Genomic DNA, 13,763 nt, shown 5'->3' with positions numbered 1-13,763 from the left:
CGTGAAAAAAATGTCGGGCTTGAGAAATATTTTCGAGTTGCGGAGGTGGATGTATATGCATAGAGATGCTAACGGGAGAGTGACGAAAGAATATCTTGCGGAGTTGGAGCGTTTTATGCATCAAGCAGATTCTACACCGCTCGCCCAAGAAAGCGGTAAAATATTCTGTCCTTGTAGGAAATGTAACAATTCAAAGTTGGCAAATCGTGAAAATGTTTGGAAGCATTTAGTAAATAGAGGTTTCACGCCAAATTATTATATCTGGTTTCAACATGGAGAAGGTTATAGTTATGATCAGAATGAAGCTAGTAGTAGTAATAGCAACTTTCAAGAAGAACCGGTTGATCATCAATTGCATAATGCACATAGTTACCATCAGGAGGATCAGCCGATGGTAGATTATGATAGGGTTCATGATATGGTAACTGATGCATTCGTAGCTCATGATGATGAAGATGAAGAACCTAACATAGATTCAAAAACGTTTTATGAAATGTTAGATGCGGCAAATCAACCACTTTACAGTAGTTGTAGAGAAGGTCTCTCTAAATTGTCATTGGCTGCTAGAATGATGAATATTAAAACTGATCACAATCTACCTGAAAGTTGCATGAACGAATGGACAGATTTATTTAAAGAGTATTTGCCGGAAGACAATCACTACAAGAAAACATCAAGGATTCTGAGGGAAAAAATCGTCGGAATTTCGTCGGAATATCGTTATTCCGACGCAATTCCGACGAAATACGTCGTCGGAAATAATTCCTCGGAATTTCTTTTTTCCTCTGAAATCCCTCGGAATTTTCCGACGGAATTCCGAGGAAATAAATTTCCGAGGAAATTCCGAGGATCCCTTGTTTGTCGGAAAAGTCCTCGGAATATACCGAGGTAGAACTTCGTCGGGATAATTCCTCGGAAGTTCATCGATCGATGCGTGTTTGGACATATATACATCGATCGATAGGAGTATACCGACGGACTTTTTCCTCGGTTTATTCCGAGGAACTGTTCCCTCGGTATATTCCTAGGGATCCGTTCCTCGGAATTTTCCAAGGGAGTTGTCCCTCGGAAAATTCCGAGGGAAATGTCCCTCGCTATATTTTAAAAAAAAACGGATCGATCGATGCGTTTTTGTTCAAAAACGCATCGATCGATGTAGTGAAAAATATAATTAATTTCCTCGGATTGTAAAAAATATTAATTTTTTTGAAAAAATAAAATTTCTGAAATTTAAATTCGAAAATATGAAATTAAAAGTAAAATTGAAATCATACTAATTAATATTCAAAGTTTCACAAATAAAAATAAAACATTCCGAGATTGGGGAAAAAAAAACTACGGGTCTGGCACGTCCGGGAACACCTCGTTCGGGTACATCCTCTGCATCATCTCCATCATTTGCTGGTTCAGCCTCCTCTGTGCCTCATAGCCCGCCTGTTGAGCCGCCATCTGGGTCTCCAACAAAGATATTCGATCATCTTTGTCCTTCAACTGAGCCGTAAGTACTTCTGGATCAACAAAGGGCGGTGGTGCAGAAGAAGGAGGAACCGACCGGGTGCGACGACCCAAACCGAACAAACGTCCCTTCTTCTTTGGAACCGACTGAATAGAAAAAAGCCAAATTTAGAAATTTAAACCAAGAAATAAATGAATTGAACTTTAAAAAAAAAGAACTTACGGATTCAACGATTTCGTTGATTCGAAACCGGGACAAGTTGGTCGAAGCCGTCGAAGCGTCATCCTCGGTTTGAAGCTGAGACACTTCGTCTACCACCTGAGTTTGGACCAGGTCGACCACGTCCCTCACAAGACCGTCATCAATCTGGCCGGTCTTCTTGTTGGTATACGCCCTCCTCATTAGGGCGAGATCATCGACCGGCTCGCCATCATTTTCTTCCGCCTTGAAAAAAACATAAAATTAAAGAAACATTAGAAATTAGAAGAAATGCACAATAAATTTAAATTCTGAAACTCAAATAATTGAAGAAAAAGCGGTTGAACTTACCATGCGATCTCCGAGAGTGGCAATAGATTGAGCACCCAAGTTATGCTTGTAGATGCCCTTCCCTTTACGGTCGCTCCTGCGGTTGGTGGAGTTGGTGGAAGAAGTTTCTTTCGTCTCCTCCTTATCCCAATGCGCACACAACTCCTTCCAGACCGTATCGTTCATCGACTTTGGGACCTTTTAATTAAAAAAAAAAGAAAAAGTTTAATAAATTAAAAAATAGTTTAATAAATTAAAAAATTGTTTAATAAATTAAATCGAACCTTATTGATTTCCCACTTCTTCTTCCACTCGTGGATCTGCTTCCCATAGTTGTCCATTACTTTATGGACGAAGTGGTGATAGATAAAGAGCGTCTCATCGGAATTCCAGTTGAACTCTTGCTGAAAAAAAAACACAATTAGTAGAAAATTTATATTAAAGATTAAAAATATAAGTAAAAAATTAGAATACTTACCGCAAACTGACGAAACCACAGAACCTGCTTGTCGGTTGGGAAGTGAGTGAAAGTCGGATGTCCACTGTCGAGGGCCGAGTACATCATACGGTTGATCCATGCGCTGATCCCGTTCCCGGATCGGTTGAACCTTATTAAAAGAACAAACGGTTAATAATGAATCCAAATTTAAAGAAAAAAAAATGTTTAATTACCATGTTTGACCCCGTCCATGTGGATACGGAGTGAGATACGGAAGATGGTCACGACCGGGCTGTTGAACCAACTCCGCAACCCTCATCACTCCCGGAGGACCCGGAGGAACAGGAGCGGATGCAGCAGCGGGAGCGAGAGGAGCATGAGCGGGTGCAGCAGAGGGAGATGTATGGTTGGAGCTGTGGGGCGAAGGGGAATCCTGAAAATGGCTGGAATCCCGAGACTGGCTCCCCGTACCACCACGACCACGACGCTGTCGAGGCCGGGTCTGATCATCATGAGACCTGTAAATTAAAAATATATATTTAATAAATACAGAAATATATAAATTAATTTTTTTTATTAAAAAAAAATCCCAAATAATTTAATCACAGAAAAAGATTTATATATATTAAATTTTTTTAATAAATATATAAAAATAGTTCTAATAAACAAAAATAGTTTTAATAAATAAAAATTGTTTAATAATTAAAATGTTTTGTAAAATCCAAAAAATCGAATTTATATAGAAATTTTTTTTTGTAAAATCCAAAAAATCGAATTTATATTGAAAAATCGTTTTGTAAAATACAAAAATCGATTTTATATACAAAAATGATTTTATAAATACAAAAAATAAAAAAATTATAAAAAAATTCTAAATCAATTCAACAAAACAAATTATTCAACCAAATCACAATTCTAAACCTATTATACAACCAAATCACAATCCTAACCAATCACCCTAACAAAAATCTATCAAAACTACACAAAAACCTAACAAATAGAACCTAAGAGAGTGGGATAGGGTCCTTACATGATTTGTGTAAGAGAAGAGGGAGATCGCCGGAGATATCGTCGGATTTCAGGGGGAAATCGCCGGAGAGAAAGAGAGGAGTCGCGCAGAGGAAGAACAGAGAAATGGGAAAGAAGAAGGGGCTCGTGGTTATAAAACCTAGGGTCCGACGGACATTATCCGTCGGAATTCCGTCGGAATTCTAATTTCAATTTTCGCAAAATATTTGCCCGGTAAAATGAAAATATTCCGAGGAAATTCCGACAGATAGTAAAATATCCGTCGGAATTTCCTCGGAATATTCCGAGGAAATACCGAGGAACTAGTGTTTGGGGTTTCAAAACATCAATTTTTTTTGCCGTATTTCATTTCTTATACAATTGTAATGCATACCATTGAGGATTCTTTGTATACATGAGCATAAACCATGAAATAACAAATTTCAAAACTAATTGAAAGTATTCCCTTTACCGTTCGTTAAAAGGTATAAGTGTTTCTCTTATGTTGCGAGATTTCGTTCATACAATCGGAAAAGTGTTAATTATACGGTAAGGAACAAATTTTTGACTTCATAATGAACGTAAGACACTTAATAAGGGTTATATAGGTGTTATTCAAACGGCAAAACGTTGTTTTCGGTTTAAAAACCCTATTTCCTCAGAATTTCCTCGGATTATTCCGAGGGAACTCCGACGAAACCCTCTTCTTCCTCGAAATTTCCTCGGAATATTCCGAGGAAATTCCGACGAACTAGTGTTTGGGGTTTCAAAACGTAATTTTTTTTAAAAAAACGCATCGATCGATGCGTTTTTGAACAAAAACAAATCGATCGATTACTAAGATGGCCCGGGCCGTAAGATTGTGATCGATCGATGAGAGTATCCCATCGATCTATCGACAATCTGAATTGTTCCTCGGAATTTCCTCGGAAAATCTTGTATGTTTTTTTAAAAATGCATCGATCGATGCGTTATAGAACAAAAACGCATCGATCGATTACTAGGATGGACCGGGCCGTAAGATTGTGATCGATCGATGAGATTAACCCATCGATCTATCGACAATCTGAATTGTTCCTCGGAATTTCATCGGAAAATCTTGTATGTTTTTTTAAAAATGCATCGATCGATGCGTTATAGAACAAAAACGCATCGATCGATTACTAGGATTTACGGGGCCGTAAGATTGTGATCGATCGATGAGAGTAACCCATCGATCTATCGACAATCTGAATTGTTCCTCGGAATTTCGTCGGAAAATCTTGTATGTTTTTTTAAAAATGCATCGATCGATGCGTTATAGAACACAAACGCATCGATCGATTACTAGGATAGACCGGGCCGTAAGATTGTGATCGATCGATGAGAGTATCCCATCGATCGATCGACAATCTGAATTGTTCCTCGGAATTTCCTCGGAAAATCTTGTATGTTTTTTTAAAAACGCATCGATCGATGCGTTATAGAACAAAAACGCATCGATCGATTACCAAGATGGCCCGGGCCGTAAGAATGTGATCGATCGATGCGTTATAGAAACAAAACGCATCGATCGATGCGTGTTCGGAAAACAGAATTATAAGGCAAAACCCGACCTTTTTTGGATCTAAACCTTAGAACTCTCATCCCCTCCGATTTCCCCTATAATTCGCCCCCCCCCCCCTTTCTCTCTCTATAATCATCCGATTTGAACAATTTTGGGCTCTATTCCACTTGATTTTTCGAGCTCTACCTGATTCCTACACTCGTCTTCACCCTAAGACAGGTATACTCCGCGAATCTCCACATTCTGAAATCGTGTTCTTGAGCAATTTTTTGGGTTTTGTGAATTTCTTATTTCCGTGTTGATTCCTTGATCAAATATGCATGAAACATATGTTTAAACATGGAATAGAACACAATTGTCTGTGATCAACGAGTTTGGAACATGATTTGAGATGATTTAGGGATAGAGAATTTTTTTCAATTTCGTTTTTTTTTATCACAACTCGATTTTGCTTTTCATTTTCATGTTCAGCTTTGCCTTCTTAATTGATTATAACCATGTTGAGAGCAATGATTCTATTTTGTAGAGAATGAAGCGCACGAAAACATCAGCAAAGAAAAACACACAAGAAGCGGGTTCGTCACAGCTGGAGAAGCAAAGGCCAAAGAAGTGGGATAAGTCTGATACCACCCACTACAACAACATGAAGAAGGTAGCCGTTCCGGCTACACAACTAGCATGTCCTGAGACGATGACAATATTGGGAATCAAAGCAGACATTGAAGGACTGTTCCAGAACATGGGTCTAGGCCAACTATGCAACCTCAAGGAACCCACTTATCCGGAGTTGGTACGCCAGTTCATAGCATCCGCATACGTCACCCGTCCCGATGATAGCCATCAGGAAGGTTTTCTGGCATTCGTAGTGCAGAAAGTATACTATGAGGTATCTTTCACAGACCTCTGCGGACTATTTGGATTGAGTGCGGGGGAGAGGACATATGGTCTTTATTGGACTTCAGAGCTGTTGAACTTCTGGGAAACGATTGGCACAGGGGTTTATAGATCTTCTCAGGCAAAGGAGTCACTTATCCGGAGCCCAGTACTGAGAATGCGACACGCCTCATTGGCTCATTGCTATACGGGACAACCACAGCCGCATCAGTCACGCAATGGGAGTTGTGCCTCCTGTACCAAGGTGTGAGGCATTTGCTACCGGCATTTGGAAACTCTACATTCCCACCTGCTACTGCCTTCAACATGGGAGCGGTGCTGGCCGCAAACTTAGCAGGATACAAGGGGAAAGTAACCAAATCCAAGAGCAATGCATGTGGATTTGGTGCAGTGATTACTCGGATCCTTAGACATGTGGGTGTAGACTGTGAGAACCACCAGGTAGCACTGGACAGATCGAACAACATTGCTTGGAACTACCTGGATGTCATTTCTCTAGTAAGTAAGGAGTTCATAGCTGGTCCCCACTCGAGGATCGATCGGGATGGTCCTTACGTCTACGTATTCCAGGACCGAGCGAAGAAAACACTCTACTGCCACCTGCCTCAGATCGGCCTGACTGCTCTACTTTCAGAGGCTGCAGTTGAGTTTCTACCCCCTGCTACCGCACTAGTAGACAAGCCATCCTTCTTCACGCCAAAATATCAGACCAAAGGCAAGGGCGTGGTTGATGAAGAAGGACAAGATGAGGCTGCACAAGCCATTCCAGATGATTCACAACCCCATCAGCTACTCCCATCAGACTCCAGCCAGTACAAGCTGCAAGAGCTTCCACCGAACGCCACTTCGCGCCAGCAACAACATTGGAGAGATCAGAGCATAAAGACAAACAACGACATGCTACACAAGATCTGGGCTGCCATTTCACGTATCAGGCCGCGTCGTTGCCAAAAGGATGATGTAGTTCATCGGGACAACTCTCCATCCAGCTCTGGTTCGGGTTCGAGTGGTACACACATGGTAAGAAAGAGGTCCAAGAGACCCAACGATGCAGGAACATCTGGAGCAGGAGACGAGGAGTAGGAGCTATCACCGGCTATTTTATTTTCTTTTCTATTCTAACGTTTTATGGTCTTATTTTCTGTTAATTTTGAACTGAGTTTTTTTTAGGTTTCTTAATTATGAGTTCGTATTTCTTTTACATGGTTTCTTTGTTTTATTTGGTTGTGTTTTGTGTAGCTTTTAATTCGTATTCAGCTTTGCCTTGCTAGATAAACCAAATAACTATTATCCAAGGAAAGAGGTTATATCAAGTGTTCCTCGGAATTTCCTCGGTATTTCTTAAAAAAAATAAAAATAATAAGTTTAATGGTAGTCTGTTTCCGAGTCATCATCACCAGATGAATCTGAATCTGGATCTTGGTGAAACTCTCCAATTACTGGTTCATCCTCTACGTGAACGACGGCTTCCTCTTCAAAGTCGGTTAAATCGACTACAAGGCCAACTCCAGCTAAATCTTCTGCTGCACTACAGTTGCCGGATGTGCTTGGTTGTAGTGGGTCTTCCAGCTCAGAACTTCCCTGAACTCGGCCTCTCGGGTTGAGTCTTGTAACAGTAACCCATGGATCATCTCTGTTCCTTACCCGGGGGTACTTGATATAACAAACCTGTAACATTTAGAAAAATTATAAATTAATACACATGATGATGAATCATTCTGAATAATTAACATTTAATTACCTGATCGGCCTGGGAAGCAAGAATGAAAGGATCATAATATTGCAGCTTTCGCCTCGAATTTACTGATATAACACCAAATGCATCTGTTCTCACACCTCGATCTGGGGTGTTGTCGTGCCAATCACAATAGAAAACAGTACAGCGCAATCCAACCATGCCCAAATACTTGATTTCCAAAATCTCATGTATGTGTCCGTAGTATACATCATCTCCTGATGCAGAACAAACGCCAGCATCATAAGTCGTACTCGAACGTTTCCTCTTCTGAGTTGTGAATGCATATCCTCGAGTACAAAATCTCGGATATGACTTCACAACAAAGTTTGGTCCAACGACCATCTCACGTATCCAATCGTCAAATGTTTCACCTCTGGCCAAACCAGCAGACACCTATTAATAGCACATATATATATATATTATATCAATAAATGTGAATTAGTATAAATATGTGATAAAATATATTTTAATTTGTTTAAAGCACTCACATAAGTAAACATCCATCCAGTAAATTCTCTCTGCTTCATTTCTTCTAGTTCGTCCTCTGTGGCGTATCTATACTCGAACCGCTTTTCTGCCATGAAAATCCTGTATATGATGACAATAATGTAATTAATTAAGATTTAAATTTCAACTTGTTAAAATAAAAATTTGTAAGCTCATTTATTTACCTCTCATATTGAAGAACGTCTTCGCAGTTGGTGAGCAAATATGTTTGCAAATGACTGCGCTCCTGCTCAGTAAGTCGACGGTCCTTTGGTTTTCCGCTAAGTCGTCCAACGTCTGTGAAAACCCACTCAAATATAGATGAGTTTCCCCATGATGATACTACCATGTTCATAATCAGTTTCCCCATGATGATACCAAATTTTGTAACTTCGTGTAAACCCACTCAAATATAGATGAGTCCAAACATCCCACTCTTTAATAACCTTTCTATTTTTACAATTAGAGCAAGGACATCTTAACATACCTGTTTTTGCTTCCGGTTGTCGGTGAACTAACCCCATGAATTCAGTTATACCTCGTTGGTATTCTTCCGTAAGCAATCTCGTGTTCGGATCCAAATGAGGTCGATCGATCCAAGAACGAAAATAATTTGAAGAAGACATATTTTTTATGAATCAAATTCGTGTGTAAATAGAGTAAGAGGGAGGATGAAGATATGAAGTGAATGAAGAGGAAGAGGAGTGCTTGTATTTATAGTTTAAATCCTGCCGACATACCGAGGAAATTCCGACGGAATTCCGACGGACAAAACTAGTTCGTCGGAATTTCCTCGGAATTTTGTAAAATCCCCCAACGGCTCTCCAACGGCTATAATATTTCCTCGGAATTCATCGGTTTTTTCCGAGGAACAGAGTTTTCCTCGGAATTTCCTCGGAATATTCCGACGGACTGTAGTTTCCTCGGAATCCCGTCGGTATATTCCGAGGAAATTCCGAGGAAACCCAATTTTGTGTTTCCTCGGAATTTCCTCGGAAATTCCTCGAGATATTCCGAGGATTTCATTTTCCGTCGGAATGTCCGTTAGAATATCGCTGTTTTCTTGTAGTGAATGAGTCTGCTGATTCTTATTATGAGATTCAGAAACTGGTTTATAGTCTTGGGTTGCATTCGGAGATGATAGATGTTTGCATCGACAACTGCATGATCTACTGGGAAGATGATGAGAAGTTGGAAGAATGTCGATTCTGCAAGAAACCACGATTCAAGCCGCAAGGAAGGGGACGTAATAGGGTATCGTACCAAAGGATGTGGTACCTACCAATTACAGATAGATTGAAAAGATTGTACCAATCGGAGCAGACTGCTGGAAAGATGAGGTGGCATGCCGAGCATACTCAGACGGATGGTGAGATGACTCATCCATCAGATGCAAGAGCCTGGAAACATTTTAACAAAGTACATCCGAATTTCGCTAGCAATAGCCGAAATGTGTACCTCGGATTATGCACAGATGGATTTAGTCCATTTGGAATGTCAGGGAGACAATATTCATTGTGGCCAGTCTTTCTTACGCCATACAACCTGCCACCGGAGATGTGCATGCAACAGGAGTTTTTATTCTTGACCATATTAATACCCGGTCCGAAGCATCCAAAAAGGTCACTTGATGTTTTCCTACAACCACTGATAAAAGAGTTGAAGGATTTGTGGTCAACAGGGGTGATGACGTATGACTGCTCAACGAAGAAGAATTTTACGATGCGAGCTATGCTTTTGTGGACCATAAGTGACTTTCCTGCCTATGGGATGTTGTCTGGATGGACTACACATGGGAGATTATCTTGTCCATATTGTAATGGAACGACAGATGCATTTCAACTGAAGAATGGTAGAAAGACAAGTTGGTTCGATTGTCACCGTCGATTTCTTCCAGTTGGCCATCCGTACCGAAGAAACAAGAATTTGTTTAGGCACAAAAAGGTTGTGAGAGACACTCCTCCTCCATATCTAACTGGAGAACAAATTGAAGCGCAAATCGACTATCACGGAGCTAACGAAACAGTTCGCTGGGGTGGTAATTGGCATGTCCCTCGTAATATGCCTGATTCTTACGGTGTTCATCACAACTGACACAAGAAGAGTATATTTTTGGAGTTACCATATTGGAAGGATCTTCTTCTGCGCCACAACCTTGATGTGATGCATATAGAGAAGAATTTCTTTGAGAACATCATGAATACAATATTGAATGTCCCAGGGAAGACAAAAGACAACATAAAATCGAGGTTGGACTTGCCGGATATTTGCTCAAGAAGTGAGTTACATATAAAAAGCAATGGCCAAGTTCCCGTTCCAATTTTTAGATTGTCTTTAGAAAAAAAGTCGGTTTTGTTCAATTGGGTGGCATCAGAAGTGAAGTTCCCTGATGGGTATGTTTCAAATCTTTCAAGATGTGTTGAAAAGGGTCAAAAGTTCTCCGGGATGAATAGTCATGATTGTCATGTCTTTATGCAACGACTTCTGCCATTTGCATTTGCGGAGCTACTTCCAACAAACGTACATGAAGCACTTGCAGGTAGTTTACAATAGGACAATAATATTAAATTGGTTTAGTTTACAATAATAGTATTTGACTAACAATGTGTTTAATTGTTTTTGGAATAGGCATTGGAGCATTTTTCAGGGATTTGAGCACACGCACTCTTAAAGAAGAAGTCGTAGAACAGCTTCAGGAGAACATTCCTATCTTATTGTGCAACTTGGAGAAGATATTTCCTCCAGGCTTTTTTGACGTGATGGAGCATCTAGCTATCCACCTCCCATATGAGGCATTGCTTCGTGGACCGGTACATTACGGATGGATGTATCAGTACGAGCGAGCCATGAAATATTTGAAGGGAAAAGCAAAGAACCTCGCCAAAGTTGAAGGTTCTATAATTGCTGGAAGTTTGACAGAAGAAGTTTCTCACTTCACATCGTACTACTTTGCGTCAAAAGTACGTACCCGAAGAAGAGCTCCAAGAAGATATGATGATGGTGGCGTTGCGCCCACATATGCAGTTGTTGGTGTTCCAAAAATCTTTTAGCCAGATTGGACGACTTGGTGGGAAATCAAAACAGGTTTGGTGGTCGAGTGAAGAAGACGCTCATAGTGCACACACCTATATTCTACTCAATTGCGAGGATCCATTGATGCGTTATTTTGAAAGGTAACTTAAATTGAGTATACATTATATAATTGAGAGAGATTAATTCATGTAAAATGTGATTTTACAGCATGTTTGTTTCACAAGTCGAAGAAACATTTCCTGGTATATCCACAAGTGACGTAGACAAAAGAAAAGATCAACACTTTGTTAAGTGGTTGAAGAATCAGGTATTAATCAAATACTTTTAAAATTTTCATACATGAATGATTTGTATTTCAACGTTCTTTTTATTTTTAAATAGGTTTATTATGACGACGATGCAGATTATCCTAAGTGGTTACACGAAGTAATTCAATCTCCACTTGTAAAGGTCACCACATCACAGATGTATTTCACACGAGGCTATACTTTTCACACATATGAGTATGGTAAACAGGGGGCAACCAGTAACTATGGAATTTGTGTGAAAGGAGAAACATATTTCTACGGAATCTTGACGGAGATTATTGAAGTCGAATTCCCAGGGATATTGAAGCTAAAATGCGTCCTCTTCAAGTGTGAATGGTTCGACCCCGTCGTCAATAGAGGTGTTCGGTTGAACAAATTCAGTGTAGTAGATGTCAACGGTGGCCGGAGGTACAACAAATTCGAGCCATTCATCTTAGCTTCACAAGCAGACCAAGTTAGTTTCCTTCCATACCCTCGGATGAGAGAGTCGGGTATAAATTGGTTAGCCGTGATCAAAGTTACACCTCGAGGACGAATCATCATAGGAGAAGAACCACCATTGCAAGAAGAACAAATAAATGAAGTTCATGAACCTGAACAAGAAATTGATGACATCCTTCTCATTGATCCGCATAATCACGAGTATGAAGATCTTACCGAAGATCCCACGGAGGAAGCTGTTGAAGACGAGTTTCATGAAAATGATGATGTTTCAAGTGATGACGAGAATGTCGATGAATCCGATTAATGTATTTGATATTTGTATGAGTTTGATTTATTATATATAATTAAAGATAATGGGAGTTTATTTATAAATAAGATATCGACATTAATTATAAGTAAAGGAATTGTGTTTTTATAATTTTCGGTTTGGATTAGAATGAATTTCTTGAGGTTAAAGGATAGAAGTGTTTGATATATGAAGTAGAAGATAAAGACGATGTGGTTTGGGGTTTGGGGTTTCGTTTTAGGGGTTTAGAGACAGTCGTCGTACTTTCCACGTTACCTCACGGGAATTTTACGACGATTTATAATACATTACCTCGCATATTCCACGGTAACAGTAAACGTCGTAATAGCCTCGTGAACTTACGTGGAATAAGAGACGCTTTATAATTAAAAAAGCGGACCTCGCTTATTCCACGTAAGATCAAAACGTCGTAATAGCCTCGTGAACTTACGTGGAATAAGAGACGCTTTATAATTAAAAAAGCGGACCTCGCTTATTCCACGTAAGATCAAAACGTCGTAAGAGCCTCGTGAACTTACGTGGAATGAGCGAGGTCCGCTTTTTTATTTTACTTTTCGTCGTTAATTCGTCGGTAAATATAAACCCTAAACTAAAATGAAACCCAAATCCCTAAACCCCAAATGTGCAAACCCTAAAACTCCCCATCCTACTTCATATAAACTAAAAAAAAAATATTTTCTATTTTATATAAACTTAAAAAAAAAAAAGAGAAGAAAGATATTGGAAACACATATGACGAGATACGTAAGTGTAGCCCACATAAATCTACATCATTTGTATTCAAATATCTTCTTCTCTTTTTTTTTGTTTTTAAACCTTTCATATTTGATTTGTAGAGTGTGTTTGATTTGTTGTGTGATATGTCAAATTCAAAATTTGTAAAATAGTTTTTCAACGTATTAAACCTTTCAAATTCAAAAATATATATATATTGAAGTTAAAGGGTTAGAAATATATGAAGTATAAGATAAGAAATATAAGAAAGATAGGGTTTGAGGTTTGGAGATAAGAAAGATAGGGTTTGAGGTTTGGGGTTTAAGATTTTAGGGGTTAGCAAAAAAAGCCTCGCTATTTGCACGTAATGTCGATGATAAAAACAAAAATCGTCGCAAGAACGACGTAAAATAAAACACGGGCCTCTGTATTTCCTCGCAAAAAAAACACGGGCCTCTGTATTTCCTCGTTAATTTGCGTGGGCCTTGCGACAAAACGAAAGACGGGCCTCTGTCTTTCCTCGTCATTTTGCGACGAATCTTCGACGAAACCTAATCCTATATATAGGCGAAACCGCAGCCCTCTTCATTTCCTCTCTATTTCCTCTCTACAGCCTCTCTATTTCCTCTCGCCATGGTAAGTCTCTCATTCCTCTCTAAGTAGTTTAGGGAATTTAGATTAGGTGGTTAGTTTAGGGAATTTAGTTTAGGAAATTAGTTTAGAAAATTTAGGTTTCGTAATTTTATTAATTACGTAGTTAATACTGTTCATAATTTTTTTTTTACTCTTGATTTTAATTTAGAAATTTAAATTTTGCAGACTATTCGCAAGCACCAGCGTACTGCTCACTACTCGCAGATGT

The sequence above is a fragment of the Brassica napus genome, chromosome C9 (assembly GCF_020379485.1).
Source record: "Brassica napus cultivar Da-Ae chromosome C9, Da-Ae, whole genome shotgun sequence".
In the NCBI taxonomy this organism is placed as follows: Eukaryota; Viridiplantae; Streptophyta; class Magnoliopsida; order Brassicales; family Brassicaceae; genus Brassica; species Brassica napus.
The sequence above is the reverse complement of the archived record's forward strand: the minus strand, read 5'-3'. Positions refer to the sequence as shown.